This window comes from Littorina saxatilis, unplaced genomic scaffold, assembly GCF_037325665.1.
Source record: "Littorina saxatilis isolate snail1 unplaced genomic scaffold, US_GU_Lsax_2.0 scaffold_1782, whole genome shotgun sequence".
NCBI lineage: Eukaryota > Metazoa > Mollusca > Gastropoda > Littorinimorpha > Littorinidae > Littorina > Littorina saxatilis.
The window spans coordinates 1-12,028 of NW_027127801.1; the positions used below are offsets into that span (position 1 = coordinate 1).

A 12,028-nucleotide genomic window follows, 5' to 3' on the forward strand; every position below is an offset into this window, starting at 1 on the left:
ACTGAATATAATACAATGCGACATATAGTCCCTTTACCAAACACAACACCTAACGCACTCTACGTACTCTATATTAAAACTCGTGTCGTCTCCGTGACACTGCACTGTCCGACAACGGTCCAGTGCGTCTGTCAGTGTCCAATTCACCGGCGACTCTCCACCAGCCTCCAGACAGTTTTATCCCCCTGTCCCCTATCCGCCGTCACAGCGGTGTGTTTGATACAGACGATAATCCCAAACAACTTGTTTATCTGAGGGGGCATCGCTGGCTGAGAAAAACTCCACGCTATTACGGGAGCTGTTGGGCCCGCCTCGTCTCGGTCCCCAAGTCTCGTCGCTGGCGAGAAGTGATGGCAGCCATCTATTCAGGGTCAACTTTGGCCGAGACTGGGCTGGTCGAGACCCGAGTCTCGGGCCGCTATGCCACATTCATGCGAGGTTGCCAAATGAGCGGAGATTGTTATCGGAATTATACGTACGAGACTCGTGTAAATGCGGCTGACTGAGAACGGTTGTGCTGTTCGAGATAAAGATAGTGTTGTGGTTAATAAACACGCAGGTTGAAGAAATGGGTTAATTGCACGCTGTTTTTGTTACATTTAGTCAAGTTTTGACTAAATGTTTCAACATAGAGGGTGAATCGAGACGAGGGTCGTGGTGTCTGTGTGTGTGTGTGTGTGCGTGTATGGCATTCCGTTTGTCAAATAATTATTTGGATACTTTTTCATGTTTTTTTCACCAGTTTTAGCTAAATAATCATTATTTAGAAGCTCATGTGCTAAATAAGTAATTGTTTATAAACAATGTAAAACAATTCTAAATAATTTTTTATTTACGTAAACCATTCATTATTTACCTAAACAATTCATTGTTTACGTAAATAATTCATTGTTTACGTAAATAATGATTTATTTACGTAAACAATATATTATTTAGACTTATATTACATTGTTTATAAACAATCAGCAATGTTTCTAAATAAATCATTATTTACGTAAACAATGAATTATTTACGTAAATAATTCATTGTTTACGTAAATAATGATTTATTTACGTAAACAATATATTATTTAGACTTATATTACATTGTTTATAAACAATGAGCAATGTTTCTAAATAAATCATTATTTACGTAAACAATGAATTATTTACGTAAACAATTCATTGTTTAGGGAAAGCAGTTTTCATTATTTAGGGGAATCAAGAATTGACTTCTAAGCTTCATTTTTTTTCTTTGTGTATATACTATAATTCAATACAAGGTATCTCCAAACATTATTTATCAGAAAATGTTCGTACATTTTTTTATTTTACAAGCTGAAATTGCCGTACGAAAAGAACTGAATGCGAAAACAAACAAAAGGTCAAGGTCATGACCGGGAGTGTTTAATGTTTGCATTCTCTCCCTGGAAGTTGTTGAAAAAAAGTTTTCCGTCCTAAGTGTTCTGTTCTGTCTCAACAAAAACTGTTTGTTTCTCTTTCCATTTCTCTTACTGCATGATTAAACTTTTTGTTATCTGTAGGTTACACAACACACCACAACTTGGTATGAGCTCTGACGCGATGACGTCACACAGTCGTGTGCAGAGTTGTCCGGCCTTGCCCCATGCATTCCGGCGGAACTCGCGAGAAGGCAACACGCGAAATCTGCACTCTGAATCTCTCGCATTTATCGACATGGTCTCTAGTTGTAGTGTTAAACATTGCCATAACAGACAAGATAGAGATAGGGACAGAAGATTCTTTTCTTTGTTGTCAACGGAAAGGGCAAAGAGACAAGGGATTTGACTGCACGACGCCGGCGAGAATGGTTGGCACAGCTTCAGCTGAAGAATTTCAACTTTGAATCAACAGCTAGGAGATTATTACGTGTGCTCTGATCATTTTGTCAATGGTAAGTACTCATGCTTTTGTTCACCTGCCTTGGTTAGTCTGTGTTTTATGCAAGCTGTGTTGTAATGGTAGTGTGCGGACAGTCGGTCAGTCCTGCACCGAGTGCAGTCTATGACTGAGTGAGTCAGTCTTACACTTACTCTCAGTGTAACAACTTATCATGGTTGCCCAAAACCATGACTTGTGAGAATGCCATATGTGTGAAATACTTGGATTTGATAATCAGAATTTATTTGAACACTAAATGGTCATTGTTGATACAACTTCATAGTTCAGTTTTAAAGGGTAGATCTGTGTCGAGATTTACTCATTCATTTTGTTTGGGCGACTTATTTTTAAAATAACTCCCAATCCATAATTTACAATACATTTGCCTTTGATTTTTTCTGCAGTGCAACCATCTGTGGGAAGTAAACAGTCCGAGCTGGACACCTACTTTGAAACTTGGGTATGGTGCAGGGACACAGCCTGACAGCCAACAAGGACAGTACCAGAGACTCAAGGACTGAAGGAGAGGAAGAAGCTTGTGGGGAGTGAGTCAACTCCTTGTCCTTCTCACCCTAATTTAGCAGAGGATGCTGGTGATGGCGACGGTGAAGGTACTTCGGATACAGCAGAACTGGCTGCTCCTCTTCCCGAGAGAGGTGACTGTGGCGGTACTTATTGCCAGACTGAAACCTATGACAATTTTGCCTGTATTTCTAAAGATGAAGAAAAGCAGCTACGGGATGAACTTAACAGGCTGGTGCTAGAAACTCGGGAACTTAAAGACGAACTTGCCAAGAAAAAAATGACACTTGAATCTTTGAGGGACAATGACGATACTGTACGATATTTTACTGGGATTTCTAATTTCTTCACACTTGTTACATTATTTGATTTTCAATCAATCAATCAATGAGGCTTATATCGCGCATATTCCGTGGGTACAGTTCTAGGCGCTCTGCAGTGATGCCGTGTGAGATGAAATTTTATACGGCCAGTAGATTGCAGCCATTTCGGCGCATATTTACCTTTCACGGCCTATTATTCCAAGTCACACGGGTATAGGTAGACAATTATTAAATGTGGCTAAGCAATTTTGCCAGGAAAGACCCTTTTGTCAATCGTGGGATCTTTAACGTGCACACCCAATGTAGTGTACAAGGGGGGGGGGGGGGGGGGAGTTCGGACACCGAAGAGAGTCTGCACACAAAGTTGACTCTGAAATAAATTTCCGCCGAACCTGGGATCGAACTCGCGCTGACAACGGCCAACTGAATACAAATCCAGCACGCTACCAACTGAGCTATATCCCCGATTTTCTTGCATCGCATTTGCCAACACACTCGCGCAGAGCACTGACACAGTTTCAAGCTCTCATTCATGCATATATATACGCCTTAACACACCTCTGCAACACCTGGCATACATCTTTTCTGTGTCAAGAACATCTGCCAGCAAAGTTTTTCACGAGACTGTGCATATCATGTACCACTACCACAGACTGCAGCCACTTGTTTTCTGGCCAGACAGGCAAAGTATAAAGACAAGTATACCGCCACAGTTCCTTCCCTATCCATGGAACAGAGTAGTGTCCATTATTGACTGTTTTGAAATATATTCATTGAGAGACCCTCCAGTGTTGATGCTATAGCGCTAGTGCACTCACCTGGTCTAACTACAAGCACAACAATACAATTAATATGGTGCGCCAAATTGATATTACTATCGTTAACTGTTATGTAGAGTTTCGAAACTATCGTTATCTGTTATATAGAGTTTCAGAAACTCTATATAACAGCTAACGATAGTTTTATCAAAAGCGCGTTGGTATCGTTCCCAAATGGGAAAACCCTGAAATGCCATTGCAAAACTGTCTTTTTGCTACGAAATGTACATTTTAACTAGAAACATAATTTAAAAAACTACAACATTATTTAGTTAGTGACCGTTCTTCTGTTGTCGTCTTCTCAAATCATTGTTGAGTTTGTTTAATATTAGCTTTATCATTTGTACTTTCGGCCGTACCGTTTTCCACGTGTGCGGTTTGAAGACGGTAGGCCTACTGAATATTCGCGGAAAAGACCATGACGCATTACACAAAACAGTGGGTTTTTTTCAAAACAAACACAAAACAACGTGTTTCCCGAGTGACATCCCCCAAGGCGCGTTTTGGAAAACACTGCATGCTTTCGCATCGTGTACCGTTGCCCACTGCATGCATGCCAGCCGTATGTGTACAAACTGACCCGCACACAGCGCGGTAGCTAGAACGGGTCAAGCTGACACTGACCAATATTTCTGTGAAAACAGGAAGCGTCCTAGCTGTAACGAAGATTTGATTACTTGATTAAACGAAGCAGCGAAATGATGGACTTATCAGACGACAGTTAGTTGAATATGATCTACCAGGGATCGCGCTAGCTTTTTAAAAAACGCGTAAGTCATACGCAACGAAACGAAAAAAACGCGTCACGGACCAATATTTTTGCGTACTACGAACACACGTACAGACACAAACAAAACACGCACGAAAGACTTAAAGACACTCCTTACCTAAATACGGCGAGTTTTCCTGTCGAACTCCGCGCACGCCTGTCGAATAACACCCCTGCTGTCTCCAACCTTCGGGCCTTGCGAGTTTGTTTCCCGCTCTAATACGACTAGACACACTTTCCGCCTTTTGGAAGCGCGAGATGGGAGAGCAGCTAATGTCTGTTTCATTATCCGACAAGACATTATCTGGTAATACCCTCGTTACGTTCGTTTGCGATACTTCGATGCAAAAAGAAACAGACTTTAGTTTTGACGCGCAGATTTCATGTGTGTCGTCACTTCTCGAGCCCTATAGTCAGTTTCAGGATCGGGTGATTATTAAGTCAGAGCAAAAGCGCTGCGTGAAGACAAGAAAAAGTTACAATATTTTTGCGTATGGCTTACGCGGCGCGGCGAAAAAAACGCGCCAACGACTTTTAAAATGCGTCAAATACGCAAAAATCGTGCGTAAACGCGATCCCTGATCTACTAAATCATGTTGTAGTAATTTAGTGCAAATTCGCTCGAACCAGAGACATGTCTCTGCTCGAACGAAACGTTCAGCAGCCATTTTGCCGGCATCGAAACATCCGACCACGCCATCGCTATTTTTAGAAACTATATATAACAGTTAACGATAGAAATATCACTTGCGCGCACCATGCCGCCATTTTGCGAAACCCTCGTTATCTGTTATTCATAGTTTTAGCAATAGCGCGCAGAAACGCGCTATTGATATATTATAACTCTAAATAACAGTTAACGATAGTTTTGAAACTCTATATAACAGATAACGATAGTTTCGAAACTCTATATAACAGTTAACGATAGTTTCAAAACTCTATTTAACAGTTAACGATAGTTTTCAAACTCTATATAACAGATAACGATAGTTTTGAAACTCTATATAACAGATAACGATAGTTTTGAAACTCTATATTAACAGCTATTGTGTTTTCAGCGTAGCAATAGGGCCCGATATTTAGACGAGACAAGTATAATGCCGACGAGTCGAAGACGAGTCGCATTATACTTGTTCGAGTCTAAATATCGGACCCTATTGCTACGATGAAAACACAATAGCGTTTATATAGCTATTCTGACATTAAATTCTGTGTTAAAATCATGTTTTTGTCAGCAACAAGGACCAGAATGGTCCATGTCGTTGATTGCAGACGACGGTTCCCTTTCTGCATGAAGCCACGGAAATAACCGAACATTGAAAAACCCACGGACATGTATTACGGAGAAAACTCAAGATAACCGGATGCTTAGCATTACGTCAATATCTTAGGAATCGTATGACGTTATGACGTATCATGCTTGCCTACGTAGATTGTATGTTCGAAAGTCTGACTTCTGTTGGGAATTCGCGTGGTGAAGACTGCAGTAAATCTGTAGATGATAAGAGAACAAGGATTGTCTCAGAAGAAACGACGAAATGTTTCAGACCAGTAACTTCATTTCAACATTGCACTACACAATGGACGTTCTATGTGACAGGAGAGTTTGCTGATTTTGTGTTAAACATTGGTGATTGGAGAGATCGTCTGCAAAAATCAGAGATAGGTCGCTTCAGATTGCAGCTTCTGGAAATTTGCAAGGTTTGCTGCCAGTTAAAGAACTGGATTTTACACGTAATGTATGTCATGTACAGTAAGCAACAACAAAAACACACACACAGCAAATGGCATCGTCTGTCGACTAGCCACAGACACAAGCCTGGCGAGGTATGCGTGTACTTTATACACGTGGAAGAAACCGGAACCATGCGTCTTTGTTATTGCTGATATCGTTTGGATATCGGCAAAAATGGCCAACTTTCGTAGCGTTATGCTTTGATGATCGGAAAAGGGATGTGTGAGACCATCCAATCACAGCCCCCGAATCCCCCCACGTGTCCATCAGAATAGCTATATATAAGTATAACAGTTAACGATAGTTTTAAAACCCTGTATAACTGTTAACGATAGTAATACCAATTTTGTGCACCATAAATTAAATACCTAATATCAATTACACCTCAAGGCCATATTTCTTTTATTTCTAAAGGGTGGGGTGGGCTTTCAAGTGACAAGCACATCACTGCAAATAGTGGGTATCTAGACAATATTGTACAAAATGATGTCATTTTGGCCGACAGGGGATTTGACATTAATGAACTAGTGGCTATGAGAGGTGCACAAGTGAAAATCCCTGCCTTTACAAGAAAGAAGAGTCAGCTTACAGCTTATGAGATAGTCAACACGCAAACTAGCTAATCTGAGAATTTATGTTGAGCGAGTTATCGGTATTCTTTGGGGAAAGTACACAATTTTGAACTCTGATATTCTGACTGATCTTTTGTTTGCAAGGGAAGAGGAAGAAGTGGTAACACTGGACAAAATAGTCACTTTATCATCTGGGCTTGTCAATGTTTGCACAGCCTAGTGTTCAAACTGAAGGCATTGTTTAGACTAAAGAATATGTTAATTAAACTCCAGGGGTGTCGTTTGGATCGGCCCTTCGGCGAATCGCCGATTTTTTTTTTACTTTGGCCGAAACTTTCATGTACTTATCGGCCAAATGTCCGAAGAGTATTCGTCTGAATCGGCCAAGGTTTGTCCGGGTTTTTTATTGGTCAGGCTTTTGGGCGGGGATATAGCTCAGTTTGTAGCGCGCTGGATTTGCATTCAGTTGGCCGCTGTCAGCGTGAGTTCGATCCCAGGTTCGGCGGAAATTTATTTCAGAGTCAACTTTGTGTGCAGACTCTCTTCGGTGTCCGAACTCCCCCCACCCCGTGTACACTACATTGGGTGTGCACGTTAAAGATCCCACGATTGACAAAAGGGTCTTTCCTGGCAAAATTGCTTAGGCACAGCCGGTTAATAATTGTCTACCTATACCCGTGTGACTTGGAATAATAGGCCGTGAAAGGTAAATATGCGCCGAAATGGCTGCAATTACTGGCCGTATAAAATTTCATCTCACACGGCATTACTGCAGAGCGCCTAGAACTGTACCCACGGAATATGCGCGATATAAGCGTCATTGATTGATTGATTGATAAAACTGCTGCCGATGTACTTAGACAACTGACTGGCGTTTATTTTCTTCGTGAATACCAAGAACGAAACATCAGTGTTTTGAGCGCAAGCCATTGACAAAAACTATAGCTGCCAGAGTGGTTTCGACAAGGGAAACCACACTTTCTGCGGACCGCTCAGGCTCAGCGTTTGCGTTCGCCGAACATCATGTCGCAACCAAAAAAGAAGAAAAAAACTCAATTGATCAGTGGCCACGGTGTGCTACCCTTCGCCAAGGTAGGTGCTTCTGAAAAAAATAACAGCAACACCGCGAACGTGGACAGTGTGAGTGATAGGGGTAGTGTTGTCGAGTCGATGGAAGCAGACGACACAAGCTTAGCAGAGGACAGTCACATTCACCGGCGTATCGACATCTGCTGAGATTGAAAAGCGACATCCAAATCGTGGTTTTCAAGCAAATTGGCTCACCCTAGGCCTACACCCATGGCTTAGCTATGAGGGTGGGTCCATGTTTTGCAAACTGTGCAAGAACGGTGGATGTAAAAATATTTTCACCAGGGGAGGTTGCCAAAATTTCAGCATTAACTGACCACCTCGCTAGCAAAGACCATGCAAGATCCATAGATGTGCTCGTGTATCAGGAAACCTTCAAAACAATGGATAAAATCACAATGTTATGTGACGGTGTCAGAGTGTGTTTATGTTTTATTGGTGATTTACCAGTCATATTTCCAACTGAAAGGCTTGTCAAGATTGGAAGAGTTTTATTGTTTTACTTTCAAAACATTAAAGTTAAAGGTTTGAAAAAGTTTTAAAGAATTGGTGTCTTTGTGTTTTACTTAAATCAACAAAGCTGATTGTTTCAGTTGCAGTATGCAACATATGTTCTGTGTTCCTAAGACAATGATTACCTCTTGTGCTTCAATGTTGCGGTGACTTTCGATGAGCCAAAATAATGGCCGAAATTTTTTCAAAATGTCCTAAAGCATTCTGACAGTTTTGGCCAAATGTCCCAACATAAAAATGTCTAGCAACACCCCTGAACTGTGGTGTCTTGTATCTGATTCTGATGTCTCTCATGAGCAGTAGCAATAGTCTTTCTGTTATTATGTTTTCACTGGACGGAATCTTGAATTTGAAGATAAAGGCATTGTTTAAAGAATGTGTTAATTAAACTGTGGTGTATTGTATCTAATTCTGATGCAGGTGTCTCACATGAGCAGTAGCAACAGTTTTTCTGTTATGTTTTCACTGGATGGAATCTTGAATTTGAATACACATACATGTATCATGTGTATATGATCTGACCTGCTGCTATTTCCTTCCATTTCAAGAGCAGATTTCACTCTTTCTATCACACACACACACACACACACACACACACACACCACATTAACATACACTTTGAAATCATTTTGCATAAATGTGACATGTATTGACACAACTGACAAAGGTTGGAATTATGCTGATTAACCTCTACACAGGAAACAAGATCAGGAGCATTGCAAAATTAAATGGCCTACACTTGAAATGCGAGCACACATTTAAACTACCAATAACATGCAACTTCAAGCAACACTGAACATACCACTACCAGTATTGCAGGTATCAAGCCAAAGTGAAGAGAAGAACACTTTCACTAAATGTTCAAAATTGAAATAACATACTGTGGGCATGTGAGTCATTAACTATTCATTATGATAAATAGACCTGTGCGCTTTTTTGCAGAAATAAGTGTGTTCAATTTTGTTGTCATCAAAACAGAACTAGTTGATAATAGAAACTAACTTTCAGTTCCACTGCCAATTTAAACACTGTATTACTTGACTGTACTGATGCAGAACTACGCTGGACCACACACTCTTATTTGTTCCCTAAATCAAGCAGCCAATCCGTGTCACTGGAAACATTGAACAAGGAGAATGAACAATATACCTGGCTGAATAAGTTGATAATCAAACTGCTCATGATTCTTTGTTATTCACAGCAGTGGATGTAAAACAATCACAAAATAATGTCCTGTATGCATCATAATTTATACTTGTAGCACTTGATTTTGTATTGTGGTCAGTGATCCTAAACAAAATGTATGCCTACATCTGTGCATGATTTTACTTTAAGAATAAAATGAAACAAGAATGGAACAATGACTTCTCTGTGAGTGTGAACTGTGATTTAAAACATTACATGCCCTCTTTTCTCTCCCTCTTTACAACTTTACTACTGGCCACTTTCTGTGTGTACAGTCATACATGATGTTTGTTTTCCCACACACATGAGCAAGCGAGTCTGGCATTGTCACTGTTTCTTGCTGCGTTTCACGGCTTGTGTTTGCAGCTGCTCCTGGTTCACATCCACTGCTTGTAGAGGCTCAGCTTCTCTGTCCAGCCAGTTTCCAACTAGCTCTGGAAAAACTGCGAGTCTGAACACTTTCAAAGCTTTCTCCACACACATTGCCCAAAAATCACAGTCAGGCAATACTCAGACAATAACTTTATCCACAGTAGTCCACACCATGAAATCGCAGTAGGAGGAACTGGTCATAACAATCTGGCACTGTACCGGTACTTGACTATTTAACTTTTAAGTATGGGTGGTCCTTGCGCAGACAAAGCATCCCCTCACTGTTAGATTCCAAACAGAAATGGCGGTCTGTCACACACACTCAACAGCTGACTCCTTGAAGGTGAAGGGACGTGTGTGCAGGTTTCTCCAACTCCGGCCATGCAGGTTTCTCCAACTCCGGCCATGCAGGTACAGTGTGCTGACAGTATGTTGCCATCAAAAGTGGCGATGGTCCAAGGAGAAAGTGCTGGTTCATTAAGGCGTTGTGAATGAAGAACCTGAAACATAAATTGAAGATCGCACAAATCAGCATTCAGCTAGGTCAATCAAATGAATATAACTCTAAGACGCACATAATGTCAATGTGCTTTACAACATTAACAATGAAAAGTAAACAACAGATTTTTAACTGAATATGAACATGAAGCTCATTATAATTATATATAAATATAATATTTTGCAAGCTATTTCAAAATATAAATATATTCAAGACTATCTACAGCTTTTGTCGTAGTCCAGAATACAAACTAAAGCGAAGAATATATTAAAGACAAAGCCTCAACACAATATCCTGAACTGCAACTTACAAGTGAAATCTGCAACACAAGACAGAGAACACTCGTACTCACGTTCATTCATTATTATATTTATAAACTGAAAGCACATTCTTACCTTTGCAGAAATGACAGAGTTTTGACAGCCATCAGGGCTGTAGCGCTTGACATCCCTCACCCAGCCAGAGACAAAAAGTCGGTAGGAATCCAAACGTTTGTAAGCTTTCAGCAACATGCACTCTTCTCAGTTCTTGCCAAGCACAAAATAATTTACGATGTTGATGTAACTCAGCTCTGGCAGATCGTCCGGATTTGCTGACCAGCACCTGGTTGGAATGTCATACGGATCATTCCCATCACTCTCCAAAATCTTCTGATGGTATCGCCGCCTCTCCTCTGGTAACAATCGCTCAGAATATGTTCGCTTCTTGCCCGGTCGCTGTTTCTCCATCTTGCTTTCAAGGCAAGGGAAGTCACTCCAGGAGGCATTGTTTCCCGTTTTTCAACGGTTCACAGCTGTTTTTACTTTTCTCTTTGAAATGAAACGATGAAAGGAAGAGAAATGGAAAGACAGGCATGTTGTTGGGACATAAACAGAACAGAGAACATAAGGGGAAAATACTGTGTTTCAACAACTTCAAGCAAGAAAATGCAAACACTAAACACTCCCGGCAGAGAAAACCCTTAATTGACCTTGACCTTAGACTGTGTTTGAGATCAGTTATTTTCGTACTCGGCTTGTAAAATAAACAAAATAATATCCAAACAACAGCTATTTTAAGATAAGAGTGTGTGGAGAGACCTTGTATTCAATTATAGTAATCACTGAAAGACATAAAACTTAGTTCAGAAGCGAATCCTAGAAACCCCTAAATAATGGAAAATGTCTTGGCTAAACAATTCATTGTTTACGTAAACAATGAATTGTTTACGTAAATAATTCATTGTTTACGTAAATAATGATTTATTTAGAAACATTGCTCATTGTTTATAAACAATGTATTATAAGTCTAAATAATATATTGTTTACGTAAATAAATCATTATTTACGTAAACAATGAATTATTTACGTAAATAATTCATTGTTTACGTAAATAATGATTTATTTAGAAACATTGCTGATTGTTTATAAACAATGTAATATAAATCTAAATAATATATTGTTTACGTAAATAAATCATTATTTACGTAAACAATGAATTATTTACGTAAACAATGAATTGTTTAGGTAAATAATGAATGGTTTACGTAAATAAAAAATTATTTAGAATTGTTTTACATTGTTTATAAACAATTACTTATTTAGCACATGAGCTTCTAAATAATGATTATTTAGCTAAAACTGGTGAAAAAAACATGAAAAAGTATTCAAATAATTATTTGACAAACGGAATGCCATAGTGCGTGTGTGTGTGTGTGTCTGTCTGTCTGTCTGTCTGTCTGTGCGTGTGTGTGTGTAGAGCGATTCAGACC

At 39.8% G+C, this 12,028-nt stretch overlaps 1 long non-coding RNA gene across 1 annotated transcript; it reads right to left on the bottom strand.

Moving 5' to 3' along the window:
* Positions 1 to 8,981: 8,981 nt before the first annotated feature.
* Positions 8,982 to 11,566, bottom strand: LOC138956170 (uncharacterized). The gene is made up of 2 exons (XR_011452532.1): positions 10,674 to 11,566; positions 8,982 to 10,279 (listed from the first exon to the last, which is right to left on the bottom strand). It is a non-coding gene; the product is annotated as an uncharacterized lncRNA (long non-coding RNA).
* Positions 11,567 to 12,028: the final 462 nt, after the last annotated feature.